Source organism: Equus przewalskii, chromosome 20 (assembly GCF_037783145.1).
Source record: "Equus przewalskii isolate Varuska chromosome 20, EquPr2, whole genome shotgun sequence".
In the NCBI taxonomy this organism is placed as follows: domain Eukaryota; kingdom Metazoa; phylum Chordata; class Mammalia; order Perissodactyla; family Equidae; genus Equus; species Equus przewalskii.
Window position 1 is genome coordinate 31088585 of NC_091850.1, and position 13498 is coordinate 31102082.

The 13498-nt window shown below is 36.5% G+C and overlaps 1 long non-coding RNA gene across 1 annotated transcript in view; it reads left to right on the forward strand.

The window, feature by feature from the left end:
• The window catches only part of LOC139077843 (uncharacterized), a 145098-nt gene that overhangs the window by 126648 nt on the left and 4952 nt on the right, over nt 1–13498 (forward strand). The gene's annotated exons all lie outside the window — the stretch shown is intronic.

Below are 13498 nucleotides of genomic sequence, written 5' to 3' on the forward strand. Positions count from 1 at the left end.
TGGGTGTAGGCTGCCCCAAGGAAGAGGGCATGACCTTTGTCAAGGCGGGTCTCTTCAGCCAAGGATGATTTCAAAAGGGGACTCAGTTGCAAGCTGTTCATTGCTGAAACTCTCAGCTGATAGGGAACATGAGTAGTTCAGTCCTGAAGAGGGAGGAAGCATACAGATGTCAGACCACAGTATCCAAGCTAGTCGCGATATCTGCAATTTACTCTCAAATGACTCAGAATAAAAATAAAAACAAGAATGCAGAAAAGCAGGAAAGAGGTCAAATTGGGAAAATACTAAATAACTGGTAAGTCAAGGTAAAGGGTATATTGTTCTCAACTTTTCTGTAGGTTTGAATTTTTTATTTAAAAAAACAAAAAGTTTGAAAACTGAAATTCCTAGGTGATTCTAATGTACCACCAGACCAGGGAACTCTGAGACAAAATCATCTTTAGAATTCATTCCAGCTCTCACGTGATGGAATCCCATGACATGATCAGATCAGTTATGGTGCATTTGTTTCGACTCTTAATTCTACGGAACCACAGCTTACCTCCTACATGCTTTTTTTTCTCACAAAGTTCCCAAACTTTGGTGAATCCTTTTATTTAACTGAGCTGGCATGAGGAATTGTGATACAAGACTGGGATTCATAAATAAAGCTGTTCTTTTCTCCGTTTTGATGATCAGCAGTGGGCACGTTTCTCTGTTAAAGATCGATCATTCCACATTTGTGGAAAAACAGAGAGCCAAGAATATATTGCATAAACTTCAGAAAAAATTATTTGATCTTTCAGGTGATAAAATTGTGTTGTTATAGGTACATACTATCAATACTTTCTTGAAAAACTGCTTCAAGAGAGGCAAATGGGGGCTGGCCCTGTGGCCGAGTGGTTAAGTTCATGTGCTCCACTGCACGTGGCACAGTGTTTCGTTGGTTTGAATCCTGGGCACGGACATGGCACTGCTCATCAAACCACGCTGAGGCAGCGTCCCACATGCCACAACTAGAAGGACCCACAACGAAGAATATACAACTATGTACCGGGGGGCTTTGGGGAGAAAAAGGAAAAAATAAAATCTTTAAAAAAAAAAATGTTAAATACAATCTTTCATTAAAAAAAAAAAAGAGAGGCAAATGGTTTGTCTTTATTAAAAGGTAAAGGGAAATATGATAGGCTTGGGTATTTATCTCTTTAATTATGAAATCTTCTTTGGGATATCTATTTATTACGAAATAGTTTTTAAAATAAACAGTATTTTAAGAATTTAAAATAAACGGCATTTCTTTGGGGTCTTATATCAGGAGTCTTCCTCTCACTAGCCTGAAATACTGATCCCAAGCACCCCCTGTTTTAGGTTTGATGATGGTCACGTCTTCCTACTCTGTTCTCATGGTAAGTTGAAAAGTCTCAATCCAAGAGCGCCAAAAATGGTTATTTTCTTATGAAAGGTTCAATTCCTTTCTTATACAGCCTTACTGAATACATTCAACAACTATTTTTTGATCATAGGCTCTGGAGCCAGTTGGCCTGGATCTGAATTTCAGTTCTAACACATAGCTGTGTGTCCTTCGGAAAATCTCTTATCTGCCCTGTGTCTCAGTTTCCCCATCCATAAAATACAGATAATAATAGTTACAGAGTTGTTAAAGAGTTGTTTTGAAGATTAAATGAGTTAAAATATGTAGAGTGCTTGACATGTTGTAAGCACTTAGTAATATTGGACATTATTACCGTCATCATTGCTAGGTGTGTACATTCTATACTAGACTTGGTTTTAACTGATATCACATCATTGTAAAAATGAAGATGCAGGTTAAGTATTTTTAAACTGAAGTTGTTCAGGTCATCTAGTTAGTAAGTAGGAGAGCTGTAATTCAGACTTCCAGCCCAGTTCTCTTTCCACTGTTGTGGACTCATGGGGAGGTGAATTCCATCGTATTTCTCCATGTAATCCTGTATGTCATAGATATGAGCATCTGAGTACTCTGCTTCCTACTAGATTATAAATCATTGAGCAGGCAGTCTAAGTCTTATTTGTATTTGTGTCCCATGCATGGCCTTGTCTAGAGCCTTGAAGACAGCAGTTGTTCAGTAATTATTTGTCAAAAAACATCCTGAACAAAAATATTCTTGATTCTCAACAGATAGTTGATGCTTATATTTTGGTTTCACGTGGCTCTATTCCAACATTTAGTAGGAATACTGCAGGTGAATTTCAAGCTTCTCACAAGAAATTGGACAGTTCAAACTTTGCTTTCTCCAACAATGAAATTCAGTCGTTCTTTGATTCCACTATGGTTTTGTGTAAAAACAGCCACTTTGATTTATCTGATCCTCAAGTGTGACTAAAGTCAAGATTTATGATTTTATAAGAGAGGAGTGCTAATTTATAGCCCATAAAGATAATAAAATTGACCTCTACCTCACAATTTATATTAATTAACGTTAACAAATGTTTGGTGCTTAATGGGCATTAATATCAATAATGAGATGTCCTGCTTTAAGGAAATCTGATCTACATTGAGACAAATTTGCAAATCAGATAAATTAGGAGAGAAGTATTGATAGTACTTTTTGGTTTTGTTTTTTTCCCTTTAGAAAGCAAAGAGAACTTTCCCTTAAGTAAGGAGTTCCTCTTGTGTATTTTAAAAAGTAATTTTTTTACACCAGATTCAGCAGGAAAAATATATTATGGAAAATGACGTATACATGTATAAAACACTGTCAAGGATGTTTATAGGATATAAAAAAATCATAATCTCTATTTTTTTAAAGCCCACGATCTAATGGTAAAACAGAGTAGACTGAGCTATTCACACGAACAGGGTATCTGTTGCCCCAATAATATATATCCATTTTTATTTATCTCAGTTATTTGTATTTGTCCTTTATTTTTCTAGCCAGAATTGAAAAATAGTGAATGGCAAAACAGGTTTCTCATCTGTCAAGATTCCCTGCAGGCCATTCCTCAATTTAGAATTTAGAAATCAGTCTTTGCAGAGAAAACGCTGTGACAGAAAGAATGTATCTTCATCAGGGAACTTTTTGGGTAATGGCAGTTAGTTTCTTCTTGCCTGTAAGACATAAAACTGATAGAGGGCCCTGAGGCAAAGTGGTAGTAGATGGTCAGCACATGTAATTTATTCAAGCTGAATCACCTAGAAACAACCCAACAGACTGATTAGAGTTTTACATCTGATTCACACACGCACACATACACACACATACACAATATATGTACACCTTTTACTGAACTTTTTGAGTTTCATGACTGCCCTTTAGAATCTCATGGAAAAAAACATGAGGTACATTAAACAAAAATATGTCCATCCAAATAAATTGGAAAGGCCAACCCCAGCCTATCAAACGGAAGTTCTTGACCTTGTTCCTCTCTCAGTGTAACACCCACACGGATTGAGGGAAAACATGCTCTTTAGAAAATAGAGGAAACTGTCATGCTTTGAGTTTGTCGAACTTCTTGTAATGCCCTGGGTTTCATTAAAACCTCCCCATCCAGTTTTGCCAAGTGCTCTTCTCCTCACTTTAAAATGCCCCACATATTTTAATCCATGTGTTTCATATTCATTTAGACATCTCATTAAGCTGGAATTGGGTAAGAATCACTTAGTGTCCAAAAGACCTTTCCTGCTAGCCTTTGGTTCTTAGAAACAGAAAGTGTATCTTTGCCAAATGTAAATGAATTCCAGACCCTTGCTTTTCAAAGGAGCTTTGCAAAACTGGAAAAAAACTCTATGACCCTGTCCTAATACTACAGACATTCAGGCATGGTAGCCTGTCTTGATGAGTGGTCTCCCTACGTGAGAATCCCCTCAGTATTCTTAAAAATGCCTTTTTGTGGGCCCCAACACAGATTAACTAAATTTAAATCCCCACTTGTTTTATATAGTGTGATTCCTTAGAAGGAACTGCAGGCGTACAGTAGCTACTCAATACGTTTTAGCTATTATTATCCAAATGCTTTCTAGACATCTCAATTTGTCCAGTAGGCATTTGGAATTCACCATGTCTAAAATTGAACTCATCATCATTCCTCCCAATATAATGAAAAATATGCCTTGTCTCCGTGCGGGGTACCACCACTGTCCAAGCCAGAACGTGGCAATCATTCCCCTCCTGTTTCCAATCGGTCAATATGTCCTGTAGATTTTAGCTCTTTAACATCTTTCTCGTTAATTCCTTCATTTCCGTGTCCTCTGCTACCGGCTGTTTAGATCCACAGCATCCTTTCCCTCTGGGCCCATATTACTGCAGTCACCACTTTCCTTTGCCTCAGTCCTCCAACTTCTCCATTAACTAAACCATCCTCCACACTGTGATCTTTCTCAAAATAGATATCTGATGATTGCACCTCCCTTTTTGACTGCCTGGGCTCAGGCTGTGGTTCCTTATTAATGCCTAGAATGAAGTTTAATTTTTATTTTAATACCCATAGCCCTCATGATCTCTTTCCTACCCCTGCAGCTTATCTCTCACTACAGCCCCACCTAAATCCCTTGCTCTAGCTGCATGACTAGAGTTTTCTGAATGGGTTATGCTGTTCCATGCCTCCATCTATTACATATACGATTATCTTTTTTCATTCATATTCTCCTTCCATACGTCATCCTCTTCTAGCTTCCTCTAGCTAACTCTTATGTGTCCTTTAAAACTCAGCTTTAAAGTTGCCTCTTCTTGAAAGATTTCCCTTGACTACCAATCTGATTTAATTAATTGCCACTATGCTTAGTATATGCAATAAGTACTTAGCATAGTGTAATAAATAATAAAATTCATCATTTCTTTCTTTGTTTAGAGAGTTCAAGTAGAATTGATCACACTTTAATTATTTATAAAACTTGGATTGAGACCCTATTCTCTCTACATTTACTCTAGAACCTTCTAAATTTATAAAAGTTGATCTTTGGAAAGCTAATTGCATTTAGAGGGAAGTATCTGATGGGGGCATTACAGCTTGCTGGAGTGCTGATAATGTTCTAAATCTTGATCTGGGTAGTATTTTCATAAATATGTGCATATGTAAATATTCATCATTCTGTATACTTAAATTTGCTCACTTGTCTATAAGTTATGCTTGAGTTACAAAAACTATAAGTAGCTGATCTTTTATTTTAACTATAACATTTATCTTAAGACCATTTTGTCCATTTTTCTTTTTGCCTATTGAATGAAGTCATGGGCACCTTGCCCCCAGAGGACAATTTTAAATGCCATTATGGCAAGGTATGTTTAGCTTCCTGGGGAAGAGGGCTTTTAAAACTTTAACTTTTCACTAGACAATGAAATTATACAATGGAATTAATTGGAGAAGTGGTTTAATACTTGCTTTTCTTATGTTCCTACTGTTTCCTACATCTTCCTCAAATATTTATTTTATTATGCTAGGTTTTAATATCCTTGCTACAATGTGATATTTTTAACTTTTCAAGATTACCAAAACTAAAGATTATATGAGTTGTCTCATCAAAGTTTATTTTAAAAATACTGATAAGAAAAATAAACAATGCTTCTTGATTTTCAACTTGAGGTCTTAAATCCTCGTACTAATCCTTATACTACATGATCTTTAAACTCCTAATCCTAAGAGTCTATGGTTCCACTTGGAGTGGTTTTCCTTGAAGAGAGATTACAGGTAAGAGTTGATTTCACTCTTGGCTATGTCTTCCAAGAGCAGCTTATCTTTAAAAGTAGATTTGTAAAGTCCATTATAGACTATTGAGTTTACTATTGTATCTCTAGCATGTAAAACAGTCCCCTGGCACATAGTTGATGCTCAATTATAATAACAGTAATATTGATGAATGAATAAATGAAATGACTAAAACAATGCAAAATATACTGCTCACTCATCTGCTCCTAGATCTGCTATAATTCACAAATTAACCTCAACTATTTAATTTTGGTCAGTTTTCTGAACAATTTAACATTTAGAAAATCAAATTTTAACTTGTGTAAAGTCCCTAAAAACAGTTTCCAACTTTAGTTTACTATTTTAATAAATACACTGAGTGAAGAAACAACTGACTACATGCTGTTTTCACTTTGCTAAGGAATTAAAAGAGACTTAGTAATATATTTCATGGACAAATTTTAATATGTTTATATCAGGAGATTTTGTGAATTCTTAAATTTGAATTTTTTAAAATGTGGTTAAAAAAGAAGTAAATGGAAGAGGCAATTTAATTTACCCCTCACCCTCACCCAGTTCAGACTGATGCATCAATACAACCCATTCAACTAGATTAAGTTCTAGAGATCAGTTTAGTGGTTCTCTAAAGCTGGACATGTTAGCTGATACCTGGGGAGCCGGTAATGGAACCTTCGCTAAAGCATTTTCCTTTCATTGATTATTGCCTTTCTACTTAATCTTTCTATTAAAGCTTCACTCAATTTTTTAGATGCATGTTGTCATATATTGCCATTTTTTTCAGTTTCCTCTTAGAACTGCATAAAGCTGCAATCTGGGAATATTCAAAGAAATTGTCTGATTGAATCAATAAAAAATATAGCACCCAAGGAAATCAGGTTAATTAAAGAGAAGTGTATAAACCAAGTTTAAGATTCAGGAATTCAAGTCTTAATTCTAAAATAGTTTTACTGGATATATTTAAGTGCCTTTTCTGTGGGTTATAGAGTTTTCGGTAGGCGTGAACGTTAAAAAACTTGAGAAATAATGTTTAAAATTTTACTGAGAGAACTAAGGATTTGTATGCTGGATCTCACCAATTTTACTTAAAATTGGCCCCTTATTAAATCTGGGCAGTTGTGAAGAGGAAGTGCATACAGGGAAAGAGATTAAAATTGCTTTAGAAAAAAATTCCACTGCTACATGACCCCCAATAAAATTCCTGAGAGGAAGTAAGGGTGAAAGTTCTCACGATAACTTGTTAATCCTTTTTCATCAAGAGATATCTAGAGCCAACTGTTAACAGTTGTGACCTCTTTGTTGTGTGGTGTGCTTAGAAATAAATGTAGGCTTTTAAAGTACTGATTTCCGGGAATCAGGAATAAGAAACCCTTTGGTGCTTCTTGTGACAGCTACTCATCAAGGAGGAATTCTGCGATCAGCCTGTTTGGTATGGTGTTGTGACAACACTCAGTATTCCAAGTTTGGATGCGTTGGAAAGAAATACTGTTTCATTCTGTCGTACATGTCTTTGTTGTTACTATAAAATGAGGCCGAGTTTCGTTAGACACATACTAAACGTTTAGCCTCTTTATTTGACAGTTCCATAGGTGAAGGTAAGGTACGCCAATCCTGTACCTTAACTAGATTTATATCAAGTGTAAAAGGCATTGAGCACAGCACAGCATCAATTTTGTTGTTCTTGTCGCATTAGAACGAGTTTTGACCTTGACTGGGGAATCAGAAGTAAACCTAGGAGTGCAATCCAGGTTTTTTTCAAATTACCTCGACACATTGAAATTTATTTAATCTCTTTGTGTGCTAGTCAGTAGGAACAATAAAATGAGAATAATGCTGTCTTCCCTATTTTATAGGGTAGTATTGAAAACAAAAGTGAAGTGAAACCTGTAGTCTGAAAAAAGTAATACATTAAACAAATCTAAGATAGTGTTGTAATCAATTTTTTTTGGCTAATGCTGATAATAATTCACAATAACCAGGTCATTTATATTCTCAGTCCCAATTATGTCTGTTAGGATTATAGAGACAGAGATGTAATAATGTTGACAAATTATAGCTGTTTCTCAGAGCTATATTTCTCAAAGACAACTGTTTCTGGAAGATATGTACAGTGATTCATCTAAACTGTGGAAAATTATTTTTCCCTAAAAAATAAGAATATAGTTTTTGGGCATATATCCAATATATTCTGATCAAAATCAGTTTAGCACTTTCTTTTTCAAGCATTCTTTTTCAGCTACTGTTTCCTTGCCATTTATTTATTCTACAGTTACTGTTTTTCCACATCTGTGCTGGGTTTTGTGGGAAAATATAGAAAAATTGGGAAAATATGCTATTTACATTGAAAGAGTTTACAAGCTTGGGGAATAAAATAAGCCATATATTTGGCATTTTATTATAAGTATTTAATTATAACAGTTTTCATGTCCACCAAAAAAAGTCTTACAAAGGCTGAGGATCTAGCCTATTAGAATTCCTGTGACTTAGGGCCCGGCCCCGTGGCATTTTATTATAAGTATTTAATTATAACAGTTTTCATGTCCACCAAAAAAAGTCTTACAAAGGCTGAGGATCTAGCCTATTAGAATTCCTCTGACTTAGTTTCCCAGTTAGGTTGTTCACGAATACAAATGATACCCCCCTAGTTTTCTGACTTTTAACCAATCAGTCATTTCTATTGATTAGTATTTGTTTTGCATTTAAAATCGTTGTTTCTAATACTAACTATGGGATGCTGTAAAATGTTGAAATGCTTTCTGTATCATCAAAGTGTGATTACATTTTGTTGAATTTAATTTTAAGGTTAAATAGTTTAAACTTCTTATCCTTATAATTATAATCTCCTGGAGGGAAGAAACAATGTGCTCTACTTTCTTGTATATCCCAAGCCTTATGTCTCGTGCATAAAATACCAGCTTTTCCCTTCAAAACCTAACGGCTTTACTAGGAATTATTATATACTTATATAAGTCTAACAAGAGTTACATGAAACATGACATTGTTTAATTACAGAAGGAAAAAACTGAAATTTAAATCTTAAGATTACGATGTCCATGTGAAGAGTTGCAAATCATTACCTAACAGAATGAAATCTGAGTTATTTTCAAGTCTATTAAAAAATATTAGATTTTCCTTTCACCCTAGTAGCTGAACTGCTGTGTATTGTAAACGATGTTGCTAGAATGAGTAAGTACACAAGAATATGGACTTGCTTCTGTCTAGTGTTTAAAATTTGTTACCCTTTAATATTGACCAATAATTTCTATTAATTTAGAAGTTTGCTATCTCACAGGGTCTGGCACACAACAGGGACTAAGCAAGTGTTTTTATTAGGCAGTCGAAAATTTAAGTTAATGTAACAGATGAGAAAGCATACACACACACACACACACACACACACACACAAAACAACCCCTGGCACAAAGCCTATTGCAGAGAAAATACAATAAATTTAAGTTTCTTGCCCAACCCCCCAATCCCCAAAATGTTTTCTGTACTTCATAATAAGGACCAGTTGGAGGTATAAGAGAGTTGGTCAAAATGTGTCATATCTGCACTTGGTCCCTTTCCCGTTATGCTTTGAGATCTGCTAAAACCTTTGTTTCAATGAACTTTCACTTGAGTGTTGCAAAAAGAAATGAAACATTGTATGTTGATGGAGAGTCTGCCCCAGCATTATGTTTTCTTTCTCAAAATACACTGTTTTTTTCCAGGACTAGCCTAATCCTATCATGAATTTAGCCATAATTATGCTGACTCCATTCACCTTGTGCAATTAACTGGATAATTGCATGAATGTGAACATTGCTTTGGCCAGCCTTTCCTCCAAATAATTCTGCAGGGGACATCCTCTTCAGCTGCACTGTATTCTTCTGGGATCTAATTATGATGTCTGTTGGAATCTGGCCTGAGTACAAGAATTCAGGCTGGTTTTCCAGGGTGGAGACCATGCAGAAATCTCAATTGGATTCACTAGAATCCAGTTGTAAACATCATGCTATTCAGTTGCATTGTAATGGAGTGACCCATTATGATTTTAATTTACACACTAAAATTGAAGGCTAAAATATGTCTTGACCATCCAACTACTCCTTCAGTCAACCTGAGTGTTGACTGACATGTTTTGTAAAGTTGATAGGCACTATTGTACTGTTAATGAGACAAGATAATTTCTCTTGGCATGGAATTACAGCAAATTGGATAACAGGTTCCAGCCTGTTATTGGTCCAGGCAAAAGGACCAACATAGTTAATTTAAAGATTGAAATTTTTTCTTCCAAAAATGAAAGAAACTTGTAGTGATAGTCTGAACTTCTAAAGCATTGGTAAGAAAAGTTGAAGATATGTAAACCATTGCTCTATATTTTGACTGAGTGGAAGTAAACGAAAGTACGTGTTACTTTTCATATTTCCTCAGCTTGTCTTATTAAGACTTCAGAAGGAAACCACTGATGTTGATAGCACAGCATCCTTCTAAGGGAGTTATACTTTCATAGATTAGAGTTTTTGAGTTCATTGAGGACTTTCATTTCATAAAGCATTCACTGTCCAAACTCATCTTCCTCTTTCAATGATGAGATATTCCCCAGAGAGAGAGACAGAGAGAGATGTGGAGGAGTGATAATGTGGAATGGACAGATACGGCCACACGGATTCCCTTATGTAACTGAGACTAGGTATTAATGAGTCAATCTGGGTATTTCATTGTAGTTGCGTATTCGATCCTCTAGCTTAGGGTGGTGGCAGTTTCTTGCTTTTGTTAACCTCTGGGTTACCTTACAGTCCCTGTTTTGGTTCTCAGTCCTTCTTTCAACCCGTGTAACAGAATTACCTCTATTACATTCCTCCATTCCTGTTTTCTTGGTTTCACCCTAACTGATGGGAATTGGTTTTGTTTTACTGATGGAGAGAAAGAGTGGGAAACAGCTGAAGAAGAGAAACATAGAGATGTAGTTTATGGATTGACCATGTGTATGTCTAGGACTGGCGTTGAGCTGTCACTTTCTTCTTCCTGCTCTGTCCCTAAGTAACTGCTCACCTGCAGTAGTTTGAAGGACCCGAGGCTGACACCTGAATTTGTCAAGTCTTCACTCATGGTTCTCATAAGAGACTCTTATTCCTGCTCAGTCCTTTGACTCTCAGTCAGTTCAGTTTTCCTCCAAGAGGATATAGATTTTGTCCACTGGAGAGCTCCTATATTTTCTGTTAATGCAATACATAGAGAAGAAAGAATGAATTCTTAACAGTTCAATGTGGGAAATTAAATATTCAATCCAAGTGAATTTCCTTGTTCACCCATAGAGCAGCATTTATGAAATTCAAATTTCATTTAGGATGTGTTTTTGCTTCTCCAACCAAATCATAATATCAATAATTTTTCTGCATACATTTTGGCTGAAATAGTCTCCATAAATAAAGCTCCTACTAAATTGACTTCTAATATGATGCTATATATGAGTAGTTCACTGTGAAACCACAGAAAAATAGTATTTCTGTGATCAACACTGTAAAATTAATACCTCACGGACTGTGCAGTCTCATGAGTGCTCTATAGAGAGCAATGCAAATGTTCTTTCCGTTTCTGCCTTTGAAGAGATCTAAAGAAACCATGATGCTCCCAGCTTCTTTACCAGAGAGTTTGATCTTTTGGTAAATTTTGTTAAAGAGTGATTTACTGAATTAGATTGTAAATAAAATATGAAATAAGTACGACATCCAACAATTTGTCATCTTTATGCTAATAAAAACCCAGCATAATTGTATATCTTTTAAAAATCCAGATTTTCTGTGGTTTTAAAGCATATGCAGTGTTAAAGCATAGTGAAAGTCATTTGAAAGGCAGTCCAGTCTCAAACATTTTCTAGAAGTTGGACAACTGAAGGCCAAGATAGAAACCAAGATGGACATTGTACCTATCCCAGGGAGCTAGCCCATTTCCCTGAGACAATCGTGAATTATTAGTTGCCTCCAACTTAAAGCATTCATGTTTCATATAAAAAAGAAAATCTCAGGTTATATGGAACTCAGGTGACCTAGGACTGACTTTACACACGCCTTTGCCTGAATTAGAATTAGGACGTGCAAAGCCAAGCAGAGGCAACCAAGTGAATATAGGAGCTTTCTTTGGCTCGCAGAAGGGCTTGGACAGCCAGATGCATTAATGTCTGTGGGCGTACATGCATGAAAAGCCTTATACAAGTGTCAGGTGCCAGGCCAGTAATGATGGTCCATTAAAAATCATCCGATAGGTGGTAACACAAATCCAGGCTCCTCGTAAAATAAGCTTACATGTTTTTTTTGGTGGGAACCAGCACTAAGCTGAACAGTTAATGAGCTCCAGAGCTGTTTATTGGTTACTCCTGAGGAAGCTGATGAAGTTGTTCAGTCATGCCGACATGCTGCCTGGGTGGTGCTGGAAACCTACCCAGCCTCAGTGCCCACTTTCTACCACAGTATGGTGGATATTTCCATGAGCCAGATGTCTGCAATTTTTCAGGGGAACCATTGCATGGAAATTGGTAGAGTCTGTTTGTGCCTTCATTTCCTTATCACATTTTGTTGACTGGGGAGGAGAGGGGATGTGTCGGGTCAGCTGGATGGCATTAGGTCAGGGGCAGATAGGAAAAGATGCTCTTTGCTAAGGGGGTCACAGCCAGCTTGCAAAAGGCTATGCTGAGAGGATGAAAGATAAGCAGACTTAGCATGTGCAAGGAGAGGAAGCAGCACTTCCTCCAGGCAATTCTCAGAACTGTTTCTAAGCTGTTTACTTCCTATTTTGATACCTAGAGCAACAAGAAACAAGGTCTCTGGACCAGTCTTTGGTTGGCCTTGTCCTGAACTTGTTTATCTACTCTTTCTGCCAGGAAGCAATTGTGATAAGGCCTCTGGCACTGTTCTGGAAGATTTTTCCATTTTGTGTGTGGCTTTTGATTGATCATGTTGTGAACACAGGGCTCTATTCTTGGACTGATTTATTAACAAGGTTCAAAGAACCTCCACCATTTAGAAGGTTTTTCCTTTTGCTTAAGGAGAAGGCAGTATTTGCACCTCTAAATAAGGTCATTTTCCAGGCTTTCAGTTCAATAACTAATGAGGGTGGGATGGCTCTGTGACTAGGGATCAAAGTACCCCCATTGATATGTGTTATATATGTGTACGCTTGACATCTAATTTATTGTCCTGGAGTAGATTTGTTTTTTCTGCTGGGAAACTAGAAGGTTAAAGGCTTCTTAAAGAAAATGCTTGTTTGGACAACTCATTTTAAGGTTCTAGGACCTATTCAAAGGGTTTCTATTATTTTGTTATACTTTAGCGGGATCCCTTCTTTTCTTCACCCTAAAACCACTTCCCCTCCTTCAGCCCTCCCTTTGCAATGGCCCTGAGCTATACCATGTTTATTTTGAGTTGTTGGTTTGGTGTTGGATGGGGTCTGCATATGGCTCTGCCTGCTTTGGACCAGGAATTTGATTTGCTTGGCCCCACTTCAAATATTGTTAGCACCCTGTGCATTTCGGGCTCTCTAAAAATATGAAATAATAACCACAACTTTATGAGCTGAAAACAGCTTTTCTTACCACATTTACTTCTCAGTGGACAACAGCAATTTCCACATTTGAAAAGCAACCAATATTAAACATCTTTCATTATCTCCATGCTACTTCCGATAAAACCGACATAATGAGAAACTGGCAGCATCAGCCTTCTCTCTGTCTTGTGAAGCTGTTGATCCAGTAAATGCTTTTTGAAGTCAAAATAAAAAGAATACACGTTCTGCCCTGTAGTGAGAATGTTTGGAAAAGTTCACGTTATCCAGAAGCTGGTATTACTCGTCATGTTTATTT